General features: G+C 50.3%; 1 protein-coding gene and 1 long non-coding RNA gene across 2 annotated transcripts in view; one reads left to right on the forward strand and one right to left on the reverse strand.

The window, feature by feature from the left end:
• The window catches only part of PKP1 (plakophilin 1), a 48908-nt gene extending 45547 nt beyond the window's left edge, over positions 1–3361 (forward strand). Inside the window, exon 14 of the mRNA XM_085083243.1 lies at positions 81–3361. The gene's annotated coding sequence lies outside the window, so the exon portion shown is untranslated. The remainder of the gene's footprint in view (positions 1–80) is intronic.
• A 478-nt stretch (positions 3362–3839) lies between these two features.
• Positions 3840–5330, reverse strand: LOC146426847 (uncharacterized). The gene is made up of 3 exons (XR_014856647.1): positions 5123–5330; positions 4425–4507; positions 3840–4035 (listed from the first exon to the last, which is right to left on the reverse strand). It is a non-coding gene; the product is annotated as an uncharacterized LOC146426847 (long non-coding RNA).
• Positions 5331–13127: the final 7797 nt, after the last annotated feature.

Raw genomic sequence — 13127 nt, forward strand, 5'->3', positions numbered from 1 at the left:
TTTGCTGTAATGAAAAGATCTCTTGAGTGCTTTAATTATATGGGCTTTTGCTTTTTCTTTTATTTTTTTTTCCATTTCAGAATTTGGAGTTGGTTCATGTCCAGGAAGAACAACCCTTCCTCGATTCCTTAGGATGTTAAAGCTGTAGAGAGTCTCTGAGTTCAACTCAACTGTAAAGCAAACCAAACACATGGATTTCATGTGGATGACACTGATATTTTTAAGCATTTTCTTCTTTTTAGGGGGAAGAAGGGACTTTTATATACTTTCTCAATGTCAATAATTTTTTTTTTGCCAAGAGTGTGTCTGTGTAACTCTGGGTGTGGTGTGGAGGTGTGTGCAGGCAGCACACATAGAGCACACGTGGGGAGCAGGATCTTCCTCCAGCTTAGTCCCCTTTTCCACCCAAAGTCAGGGTGATTGTGCAGTTTAACCCCTTCCAGGGTTTTATTCCAATTCTATCTGATCCATGCATCAACTACTGCCATGCTAAAAATTTGTCACAACCTATTTTTATCCACAAACACAAAAAAAGTCAATTTTAGGTCGAGTTCCCCCTTTGCATCTGGTCATTATTAACAGATACACACAAGGATACTCTTCTTTCCAAGGCTGGTTATTCCTAACGGTTATGAACAAGGGCTTCTTCTCTGTTTAGGAATTTTCTCTGATAATTGTTAGCATTTTCTTTCCTGTCACATGAACTCTTTATCTCAAGAAGCAAATCGGCACCTGCAGATTCTCTCCCGGGTCTCAGTCACCCTTCCCTGAAGCTGCTTGTGAGGGGACAATGGGGACACAACTGCAAAGCTCGAACATTGCCGGGTCGTGATCCATTCTGAGCGCCAGAACAATTCCAGTTCCTGACTGTACCTGGACAAAGTGGCATTTGAGAAGCTGAGTGGGACAGGCAAAGTGTTTTTCCCCTGGGATCACTGACTACCACAGGAAGAAGGGAGGGATGTGACCTCTTTAATCACATTTTGTTTTTATTGGTCAATGTAAAGAAGTGGTTATTAATGTGCAAAGGAATGTGAGCACTTGTGTGATGTCAGGTTTGGAAATGTTTCATTTCTTGGGATCTTGAATTGCATAATCTGCCTGTGATGGTGAGGCTGTGATGAGGGACTGCTGAGCTCATTTCAGGGCAACCTGATTCTTACAACCTTCCTCTCTCCAAAAGAAAACTGTCTTCTCCCTGTCCCTGGAGGGGACACAGCTCAGACCCACAGGGAAGGAGCAGCTGAGGCTGTGTTTGCTGCCTGTCCCACACACAGGTTTATTGAGCTGGTCGTTATTCTTCAAAGGGTGCAGGGGCACGGGGCCCCATTTTTCAAACATCAGGAGTTCAGGAGGTGCTTGGTAAGGATGTATTATGAGCCTGGAAATGGAAAAACAGTCTCATTTTAAGTCAGACTCCTGGTGGGACTCAGGGTGCTCACTTCACATCCATGGGGTGATTTGTACCCCCAAATGTACTAAAGAACTCGCCTTGAAGCCAGGCTTGCTCTTCTGCAGCTCCAGGTGGCCCTTGTTGGTCCCGGTTTGGAGCACAGGGGGTTCCTGTCCACAGAGGAAGATAATTTCCAGCTGCTTTTCCTCTTGGGCTCAAAGGGAGGCTTCATCTTGTGCACTCTAATGGGCAGACACTCTTTGCCTGCCATTATCCATGTTCATTTGGGAGGTTTCTGTGCAGAGCTGCAGTCAAGGGAGAGAGGGAAAAAAGCCCCTTTGAAGTGGAGAGGCAGAACCAGGAGAATCCGGTAGGACAGAAGTGTTTCAGGAGGGTTTGAACACAGCAAAGAGCCGCAGCCTGTGGGCAAAGCCCTTCCAAGCCCCCAGCAGTTCCCTTGCTGAATGTGGTTTCCCAGATGTAAAATGTTCCAAATGCTTTGGGCAGGACCCATCTGTGGATGTCTCCAAGGGCTGCAGTATCCACAGGGTTGGTTCAGTTTGGGTGTAAAATGTTCTGTGCAATTTTGCATTCAGGTTTGTTCTGTAGTGACACGTCTGACACAAGTCCTGGGAGCGAATGTTTTTCTCTGGAAAATTAATTGGGGAAACCAAACTACAAAATTGAATGGATTAAAGAGGAAATTCTCTCTAATTGGCCATGATTTAACCTTTATTTTAAAACACTGCAGCTGCTTTCACCCCAATGCAGTTACTGAGCCACTGTACAAGGCACAAAGAGCTGTAGCTTTATGGCCACCAGCTCACAATTAAATTTACAGGTACTGGAGATTTCATTAGTAAATATTAGACTCCAGGAGACAGATTCATCATTCACATAAATTTCATTACAAAAACCATTGCTACAGTTGTTTTTACAAAGCTAACAAAATGATAAAAATAAAATCTGTGTACATGCTCAGAGCTCTTCCAAACGTGACTGGCACAGCCCTGAGCAATCTCACCTGGCTGGGACCTTTTCCCTGCCATGAGCTGGGCACACCAGAGAGGTTCCTCCCACTGAGCTGTTTTTAGGATGCTGTTTGTCACTGCTTTCACACCTCAGGGCAGAGCTCACTCAGGAGAGCTGTGGGCTGCAGGAATCACAACCATTCTGCTATCCCAGGGCTGGATCTTCCCCAGGAAATTCTCTGATACCCAACTCTGTTTTCCTCTAAGTCTCTCTTTAAAATCTGGACGCCAGACTCTACCCAAGTCAGTGAAGTGATTTTGGTAACCAGTTGTGAGAAGAAAAAGGGAAATCAGACTTCAGTTATGTTGCTCATAACCAGCAATTCTGGGAGCTCAGTGAGGTTCCCTCTGATATAAACTAATGGTGTTTTCACATCCAGTGTAATTTTTTTTTCATTCTGGGGAGGTATTTTTTTAAGGCATGTTTTTAACTGTGACATCTTCTCTGATGACCTGGTTTCCTGTTACTTGCTCCTTGAAGAGCCAGCATAGGGCACACCCCCAGGACAGGGACAGGGCAGGTCTGTGGCACAGGGAGGGAGAATTCCTGAGGAGGAGGAAGGAGCATGGCCAGCAGCAGCAGCAGAAACAGGAGCAGTTGGACACCCAGCCATGTAAATAAACACCATCCTCATTGTCCTGGGCGCAGCAGAGCTTTTTGGTCTATTTTCTTATAAATGCTTTGTTTATTTTGTGTGTGTACAATCCCACCCCAGCATTTCAGAAGCCTCATGGACGAGTCAAAGGCATTTTTATTCCTCTCTGAACACACAGCAGTGTGAGACCAACTCAGCCTTACCAGTCCATAGCTCTACAGTGTATTCTGTAAGATATAGGTATGTGAGAATAATGTCTCAGAGTTTTGTTTTGGCTGTACTGTATGTATTTGCTTCATTGGAAAAGCTGACATCAATAAAAATTGCTGGAATTTCTTCAAGCTTCTGGGTTTGGATGGTTTTATTTTGGTTGTTTTGCCAGTGTTAGGAAACAAGAAAGGTGTGAATTACTCTGTTACCCTGCAGGAGCTTGGACTGCTCTGCCTTATCCAAAAGGAGTAAGGAAGCTGTAAATCTCATTTCCACCAGCCTGGCACTGGACAGGCTCCCCAGGGAATGGTCACAGCCCAAGGCTGGCCGAGCTCCAGGAGCATTTGGACAATGCTCACAGGCACAGGGTGGGATTATTGGGGTGTCTGTGCAGGGCCAGGGGTTGGACTAGATGATGCCTGTGGGTCCCTTCCAGCCCAGGATCTTCTATAATTCCATGAGTTCATCCTCTGTGGGTTTCTCTCCCAGGAGTTTTCACAGCCATCAATTCAGTCCATTAAAAAGTTAATTATCATCAGTGTCATTTGTGTCACTGCTGAAAGGATCCAAAGGCTGTGGCAGGGAAAACCCCTCGGTAGTGCTGGGGAACAAAGGCATATGATCTCCATGGACAGTGTGCAGAAAATCTGTTTATTAGCAAGAGAACAAGCGTTCTTATACCCTCCATTTGGGTGGGGTAGGCACAGATTGGCTGTGTACCTGTCAATCACATGCCTTTCCATTCAATCACCATGTAATGTCCACACTGGTCGCAGATCAATCACTGCCTCGTGCAGGAGGTGTCCTTTCGTGAGCAAGAGTGTACAGAAACGAACAAGATCTTAATAGTAAGGCTTTTATCTGTTTCCCACACCCCTCAGTGTGTTCTGGACCTGCACCCCCTGTGCTGCAGTTGAAGCTCCCTGGTTCTGATATTTAAGGAGTGTGGTGAGGGCAAGGGGATCCTCCCCAGTTTCTCTTTAGGCCAGGCTGGGTACTTCCAGCTCAGAGCAGCTCCTTACTCAGATTCAGCAGCTCACGACACTCAGTAACCTCCTCTGGACCCTTCCCAATGGAATGATTTCCTTCCTGAGCTGAGGAGCCCAGAACAGCACAAGGCAGAGGGTGAGTGAGCTGGGGCTTGTGCAGGGACATCACAACCCTTCGTGACCTCTGCTCCTTCCCTACCCATACCTGAGATTCCCTTGGAGTCTTTCTCAAGCTGTCACTGGGATGGGCTGTCTGTGAATGGTCCATGGAGTCACATCCACGCCCATCTCACATGTAAAGATTATTTCACTCCATATGTATCACTTAATATTTCACTGTGCTGATGTTTGTAATTTTCCTCCCTTTCCTTACTGGTCTCCAGTTCCCCAAAATTCGACAGACATCCCTCCACTCTCAGTGTTGGAGGTTAGGATTTTTCCTTTTGTTTTTTTTTCTCTTATGGAATTTTGTCCCATCTGTTGCTAAGAGGCAATAACGGTTGGTACTTAAGGGAGACAAAATATGTACTCATGGGGGAGGGGGAGGAGTGCACCTGGCTGCACTCCTCTTATCTGAGGGATTTCTCTCGGAGGGGCAGAGATATCGAGGAGACTGGGGGGAAGAGGCTGGGTGCAGCTCCTAGCTCGTGCTCTTGCTCTCTGGGCATTGGAGGGGACAGTCGAGCTGCTGCTTCCTGAGAGTGTTCGCTATGACTGCCAGAGCCCAGCTCTGTATTGCTTCTTCCCTACTGCGGGTGAACCTTTGCTTGTAAAAGCAGCCGTTGAACTGGGACCTTATTAACACAGAATTTAACTGGGAAGGACCTTCATCATCCACTTGGGTGCCTCAGGGGAAAACCCGGGACCTTGACCCCGGAGTTTCTGCCACCTCTTGCTCGCTACCTCGGGCAAGCCAGCCCCTGCTGCCCCAGCCACTGGTCCGAGGTTCTTGCTGCAGGCCGCTCCACCATCCAGCCCACCCGCCATTCTTCCCTTGAGGGAGAGAGGCGACTGACCTCGCGTCACAGCGCCCCCTGCAGCCCCGGAGAAGTCATCGCACCTGCCCTGCCCGGAGCCAACAGCGCCCCTGCTGGTTGTGACCGTGATTGCACCAAAGGGAAGGGTGTCTGGCAGCCCAGAGAAAGCTGCCACCGGGTTTCTGGTTTTGTTTGTTGTTACTATTCTTGTTGCTTGTTTGCCTCGTTATAGATACTAGTAAAGAACTGTTATTCCTTTTCCCATATCTTTGCCTGAAAGCCCTTGATTTCAAATTCGGAGGTAAGGGGGGGTCATATTCTCTATTCCCAGGGAGGTTTCCACCTTCCTTGGCACACATCTGTCTTTTAAACCAAAACATTCAGGAATGTCATTGACGGATAAGGTATGGGAGCCTGTAGAAATCCTCCCCATTTCTCACAGGCATCACAAACTGGAAAAGGTAACTACCTGATCTTCTCTGCTTCCCTCCTTCCTGAATGCTCCTTCCCCCGACACCCACTGACCCCACAATCTCCTAGCAGGTCATTGCCCTCTACTGGGAGATGCTCTGACTTTTTGGCTCATTCTTCTGACTCCAGCTGGTTGTTCCTTCGACTGCTTTTGGCAGGTTTAATGTCATTTATGTTGAACTTGGCAGAGGTTGTGAAGTCTTCCCTATTTTTGTCTTCAGTTGTTTGACAAACACCTGCTGGTGCCTGGTGCTCCTGCTGCTTAACCAGGCCAGCTGCCTTCTGCCCTTCCTCAGGGAATTCCCCACTGCTGGGATGTGCTGGGACTGGACTTCAGGATAACGAATGAAGCCCACATTGCCTGGAAACTCTCCCTTTCCTTTTCTCTTTAAAAGCATCTCTCTCTAAGTTCCTGTTTTGGAGGATGAGCTTGTGGTGGCAGATATGAAGGCTTTTGTTGAGCCCAGATATTTTCTGCTAATCAGTAACAAATTGGAGGCTGCATCTGCACCCTTTGGGGACTCCCAGCTTGCTCCATGGAATTGCTGTTGACAACATCAAGGATTGTGTCTCTCCATCAGACCCTGCAGGAACATGAGCCCAATGCACATGGGGAGAGTTGAAGTGCAGGATGAACAAAGGACTTTGTATTCCCAGTGCTGGGGAACATTGGGCGGTGTAAGCACTGGAGCAGCCTCACAGAGAATAAGTAAGCAGCACCTCTTGATCTCCTTCAGAAGGCTCTTCAAAGCAGACACCTGGCAAAGGGGAATGAGGTCAGCTCTGAGGTTTGTTTGGTATTTACTCAAGGCAAGGCTAAGGGATAATCCTCTGGCACTGCCAGGATCTCATGGACAGAGGATCTGCAGCCCATCAGACAGGCTGGACGCAGTCTGTGAGCCCCTGCAAGGGACAAGGGAGAGGTGCCACCCCCAGCACATGGCTCAGAGCTGCCTTCCAGGAGCACCCTCTGCGGCTCTGCTCAGGCTGCTGAAGGGTGGGTAAGCACTGAAGGATTAAGCACAAAGGCAAAGCACCCAAACTCAAATGTCCAAACCAGCTTCAGGTGGACCCAACAGCCCTTCAAAACCTAATTGCATTTCAGCTGTGATCACTCCTTCCTCAGACTGCTCCCAGGCCCTGGCTCAGCAGGTGTGTTTGTAACTGGCTTTGAATGTGGTAATAACCAAGTAATTGTTTTATAAAAGCCCATTAGGGAGCAGCACATCCAGCACTCCTTGGGAGGATTAAATTTGGCACCACAAACACCACAAACTGGGGATGTCCAGTCTGCAGCTTCTTCAGGCATGAGTCCCACCTGAAGGCACAACTAAGAAAGGTCATATCCATGACAGGCTGGGAGAGCAAGTTGCCTTCTACCCAGTCTGGAGTGTCTAAAAGAAATGCAGTTGAGTCCTACCTGTCCATTCCTGAATAGCTCCCTGGACACTGGAGAAGGGCAGGACATGTCAGTGTAGCTCAGCACACACTTCCAGTTGGGAAATGAATTCTTGCTCAGCAGTGGAGCCAACCCATGGCCATGTGCTTGGATCTCTGCCCATGTGCAGCAGATGAAATGAATCCCAAGAAACCAGTGGGTCTTTTTGGGATCTAGACCCTGTGTATGAACTCATGACAAAAGCCCAGTTTTGGATAGGGAGCTCTGTGGGCACACAGAGACACACAGCAAGGTTGCAGGAAAAAGACAGCCAAGGTGCTCCTTATGTGATTCCACAGTGATGTAAAACAGGTCCCTTCAGAGCCCAGCTCCGACAGTCAGGGATGCACTGATTTAGCTCAGGCGTAATGGGACTTGCAGCAGGATTCAAGGGGAGAAAATGGATGCTACTGGGTGCAGAGCACCCACAGAGCACTTCTTGTCCCAAATAGAGCAGGCGCTAAATCTGTGGAAACAGAGGTCCTACAGCCCATGTGATCTCCAATAGTCCATGGGGCTCCACCAGCAAAGCCTCATCCCACCAGCACAACATGCCCCTGTCATGGCCCCTTCCCATCGTACAGCACAATTTCTGACAGCAATGCTTCAGGGCAGACCCCACTCATCATTTTCAGGTCCATGGGATTCCTTCCCACTGGTCCCAGGCACCAGAACTTCCCAACTTCCCTAAGCCACACCACTTCCCATCTCAGAGAATTCCATGGTCCAGATTCCACCCTGAACTATGCAGGGCACTGTAGGAAGCACTGAGCCCCAGCCACAGACCTCAACAACCCCAAGGACCCCACAGCACCAACACCTCCTGTAGGGCCACACAGAGCTCCTGCTGGGACAAACTGGCTCAGCAAAATCCCTCTGCCTCAGTTTCCCAGGTGATGGGTGGGATCACCCCAAGCACAGGCCCTGCTGTGGCCCCATGGCCAGACACAGTGGCAGTGCCACAGCCCCACAGGACACACTGGGGGGCACATGTGGCCTCCATAGCAGGAGGCCCTGCCACACACAGGTGCCTGTGCACAAGAGTTTGGGATTTGCACCCAGACCCCTCCCAGCACCCACCTCCAGGGCACCTCCTTTGGGAGCTGGGCTGGCTCAGGAGAGGGGAGGAATCCCACAGGGACTCATTCCCTGCTTGCCTGCCTTGGGACAGGCAGGACTTTGTGCTCCTCTGTACAACCCTCATTTGTACCTCTCCCACATTTACCTGGCCTTGCAGATTGCATCTTGCACAGAAGTTGTGACAAACCCCAGATTGTTCTTAGCCCCTTTCTTGGTGCTTCCTAAGCTTGTTTTTGTCTCAGGAGAACTTTTAGAGGGATCCCCAGAAGGCATTCCAAGCACAGGGCTGTGTCCCTTTCATCCAGTACCAGCAGGCCTCTTCTCTGCACTGCTGGGATGCAAAAAATGCTGCAGCTCGGCCTGAGCCTTCACAGGACCTTCTCCATCAGGGTGGGGGAGCAGTGATATCCAGAGCAACCCTTCCCAGATAAAGAAAACAGTTTGCCAGGATGTGGCATCCACTCCCGAGCCCCAGGAATGCTTCTTCAACTCCATTACAGCCCTCTGCAACTTGATCAGCTCAAGCAGAAAAGGCTTTGATGAAAGGTTTTGGTAATTACCTCCCTCTTTGCTCCTCCTGGATATGGTGGCAGAAAGGAGATCCCTGGTGTGGAAATGAGATCCCTGGTGCAGAAATGAGATCCTTGGTGCTCCCCTGCCTATGGAGACCAAGAAAGTGTTTCAGTACAAGAAGAGCACTATAGGAATCTTTGCAGGATACCAGGGAATGTCACTGGGAAGGTGGAACTGCTGACAGACATTTTTAGGAAGCAGATCTGGTCTTGATCAATGCTTTGGTCAATATTTCAGGTCCTGGATGAGATCTCAGGTACTCCAAAGGCGGGAGGTGGCCAGAGCTGAGCATAGCTCCTGCAGCAGCCCCAGAGCTCAGCACTGCTGTGGGTGCAGAGCCTGCAGGGGCCCTGCCTTGGCTGCATTTCTGCAGATGAGGAGAAAAGCAGCCAAGCCCCACCAGGCTGGGCAGCAGGAAAGAACTCCCTTGTGTCCAAGGTGGGTCTGGCTTCCCAAGGGAATGGCATGGGAAAAAAATAGCAGGTGGAAATTTTTGAAGGTCATAAATCTATTGGAGGTTCCTGGCACTGCAAAAACCAAATACTTTCCCAGAGAAGGAGAGTTCCTCCTGCCTTTCCCTGGCACTTCTCTCCACAAAGAGCCTCACAAGGTAAGGAACTCACCAAGAGAGCTGAGGTCAGGCAGTCCCTGTCACTGCTTTTGGGTGCCCAGGCCAAGTTTCAGTGTGGGAGATGCCCCAGCCTGTGCTGTACCATGAAGGGCAGCAGAGGTTTGCTTTGTGCATGTTAGTGCTTTCTTCCCAATGTTTTGTACTCTTTCTCTCCCAGTACAGGTAACTCCTGCTTCAATCAATGAAGATCTCTCCCAAGAGAGCAGAAAAATCAGTCCCTTATCAGCAGGGCTGAAAGAAATGCTCAAAAAATGTAAAGGGGAAAAGTGGAGATTATCTGTGAGCCTTTGAGTTCCATCCCCAGCTTTTCTTTAGCGTGTTTTACCCACTGTGAAAACTGATTCCTGCTTCCTTCCAGAGGAGAAGACACAGCCAGGAGGGGGAAAGACACTGGAAAGAATCACTGGGGCAGGGTCATTGACAGGATTTCAGTGGGACCCTGGATTTCCCAGGCAACAGCACATCTCCCAGATGGCTTCTGTCATTCTTGGCTGTGCAATGAGAAACTGGCTGTGCCTATCCCAAATATTTTTAATTTTTTCCCAAGGGTAAACCAGAAGCAACACAGAAATTATTTCCTGCAGGATGCACCGAAGCAGGAGGAGCCAGGAGAGAGGGAGAGATGGCTCAGGGAGTGTTTGTGGTATTTGCAGTGATGACTCCCTGGTACACAGAGCAAACCCCACACCCAGCACCCTTCTGCCCCTGGAGCTCCCCAAGCTCCTGGGAGCAGCAGCAGCACCTCTACAGGCTCAGGCAGCGTGGGAAAGGAGCAGAGCCACAGCGAGCCCAGCTGGGGCTGAGTCACTGCCCTGCCCCGAAGGGAACAGCAGCAGGCAGAGCCTGGGAGAGGCTCCCAAACACAGCAGAGCACGAGAGGGTGGTTCAGACCTATGGGACCCCAATCCCATCCCCACTGCCAGGAGCTGCAACTAAAGCAGGGATGGAGCTGTGTGCTGAGTCAGCGAGGGCAGAGGGATGGATGGACGGATGGATGGATGGATGGATGGAGAGAGAGGAGTTTCTCCTACAGAGACTGAGACAGGCTGATGATGACTGTCAGGTCTCCAGGAATGGGGGTGGGATGGGACGGGACAGGACGGGATGGGATGGGACAGGACAGGATGGGACAGGACGGGATGGGATGGCATGGCATGGCATGGCATGGCATGGCATGGCATGGCATGGCATGGAAGGGGATGGGACTCAAGGGCAGGACTGCTCAGCTTTGCCCTGGGCTGGGTCAGAGCTCAGCGCTGACAGAGCCAAGAGCATGGGATGCGGGAGTATCTTCCCAATGAGTGTGCCCTGTCACCACCCTCCTACCATGGAGCATCTCTGCAGGGGGAAGTTCCAGCACATTTCTGGGGCTGTGCAATTGCCAGAAACCAGGGCTGGGGCTTTGTTCCACACATCTCCTGGGGTTTGGTAGAGGGAGGGACACTCTTCCTCTCCACCTGAGCTGGGGGACAGGAGCAGGTTGTGGCAGGGAACACTTGCAGTGTCCTGCAGCCCCATGGCTGTGCCAAGGACAGGGTGGTGACCATGATCCGGTAGCAGCAGAGCCACAGGCCCCTTCCATGGACCATCCAAAGGGAAATACAGTCTGCCCAGAAGTGGCCCAAGGGCAGCCCTTCCATGCTCTCCAGGGCAGAGCTCGGCTGCTTACCACAGGAGCATCAGTGGGGCACAGCCCACAGCCAGGCCCTGAGGAGCAGCCAGGCAAAAATTGTTGGTGTGTCCAAGTTTCCTTAGGGAAGATGCTGCAGGGCCAAGCCCCAGTGAGAGCACTGGGGCTCTTTCTGCCCGTGTTTATGGATGTGCTGCTGGCCTGAACCTCCTTTCCAGGGGGACCAGAAACATGAAGTTCCCGTGCTCAGGCTGTTGCTACCACCCTGTCATCCTCCCCTGGGACCACAGCTGGCAGAGGAGCTGAGTACAAGCAGAGACACCAATGCTGACACCGGAATGGTCTTTCCTTCAACATTCAAGGTCCAGCCAGGATTGAGTTTCCCTCCTTTCCAGGTGCCTATTTGAGCCCCTGGGTGTCTGTTCTGCTGGGTTTGGGAGGGTCCCAGGCCATTAACATGGGGGACCTGCTTTGGTCCTGAGCTGGCTCCACATCCCCTTGCTGGAAAGACAGCTCAGGCATCCTGGGGAGCTCCCTGTGCCTCTTCGTTCCCATAAATTCTGGCAGAAAACTGCTCACATAACCTCAGGTGCTCTGTGATACCCCCAGACACCTGTTTGGAGCAACCTGGTCTTGTGGAATGTGCCCCTGCTCATGACAGGGGGTTGGAAGTGAGTGATCTTTGAGGTCCTTTCTAACCTAAATCATTCTATGTTTTTTTGATTCTGTGTTTTTGAACTTGAGGGTCTCCAAGCATAATTTTTCAGGACAAATGTGCCAGCAGTGCTGATGCAGGACAGGGCAGCTGTGCCTGCTGTGGAAGCAGATGATGCCCACAGCACCTGCCCTCCCATCTCTGTGGATGGATTTGCAGGATTGGCAGCTTCCTTGGTTGTTTTTTTTTAAGCTGCCACCACAACCTGTCCATAAACTAAGCTCAACAACCACATCTAAGAAGGCCACCTTCCTGGCCTTTATTGCTCCTTCCCTGTTAGGAGGGATCTCCAAGGATCAATCCAACCTCACTTGGACAGCTTAGAAGTAAACACTAATATCTGAGATAGTTGCTCTGGGTTCCCCTCATAGCCAGTGGAGAGAATTAAACTGCCCAGAATGTGGTTCACCCCATGGCCAGGCAGAGGTGGATGGAGGGACAAATGAATAGTTTTCTATTCCCACTGCTGGTTGAGGAAGTGCAGATTAAGACAAGCAATGCTCAGGCACAGGAGAGTGGCCTGAACCTCAGCCTTTATCTTCTGTGAGAGCACAGACACAGAACCCCCACTCTAAAACTTCACTGCAAGGGAACAATCTTCTTTCCAGGAAGCCAGACCAGCTCTGGCCTGGCAGGATGGGATGGCAAACAACACATTCCTTGTGTCTCTGACAGAAGCCGCCAGCCCAACAAAGCAGGTGAAACCACAGCAGCTCTGCAGTGCTCCTGCAGCTTCTGCTGTGCCTGAGGGGCTCCCAGCACTGCCGTGTTGCCAACTCCTGTCTTGCCACCTCCATTCCTCTGAAATTCCCTCCTCCTGCAGTCATTACCCTACCCAGGACATTTGGTTTCCTTTATTTGCAAGCAGAAGTCTTCGGAGAAAAGCTTGGCACACTCAGCACCACCCTTGTGCTGCAGGGTAATCCATCTTTATGGCCAGGATTAAGAGACTTCTCTGTAAATCCTGAGTGCTGTGACTCATATTCCTTGTGCTCATCCTCCATGGAAACTCTTCTAACTGCATTTCCTTGGCTATCTGTAGCTGCTTTCCCTGTCTCTGGTCAGACACAGCAGTGCAAAGAGGGGCTGGGTGGCAAAGGAAACTTCACCTGATTGTCCCACCCTGCCTCTCATGGGGCCCTGAGCCAGCACTGAAATGAGAGCTGGAAATTGGGAACTGGTTCCAGCAGCCACAAAAAGCAATGAAAAGGAGACATCTTGTTCCCCAAACAAGGAATACCATGAATTCTTCCTGCTATCAAGGGATAATAGGAACTCATCTTTTGTGTCCAGCAATGCCAGGAAACTCCTAACAGACTCCGGCAAGGTGAGCGCTCAGGTCTGGCTGGCACAGGGAGATGGTATCAGTGAAACGCGCAGTGAGGAGACAGCT

This window comes from Lichenostomus cassidix, chromosome 26 (assembly GCF_008360975.1).
Source record: "Lichenostomus cassidix isolate B80296 chromosome 26, HeHo_3.0, whole genome shotgun sequence".
NCBI classification, from domain to species: domain Eukaryota; kingdom Metazoa; phylum Chordata; class Aves; order Passeriformes; family Meliphagidae; genus Lichenostomus; species Lichenostomus cassidix.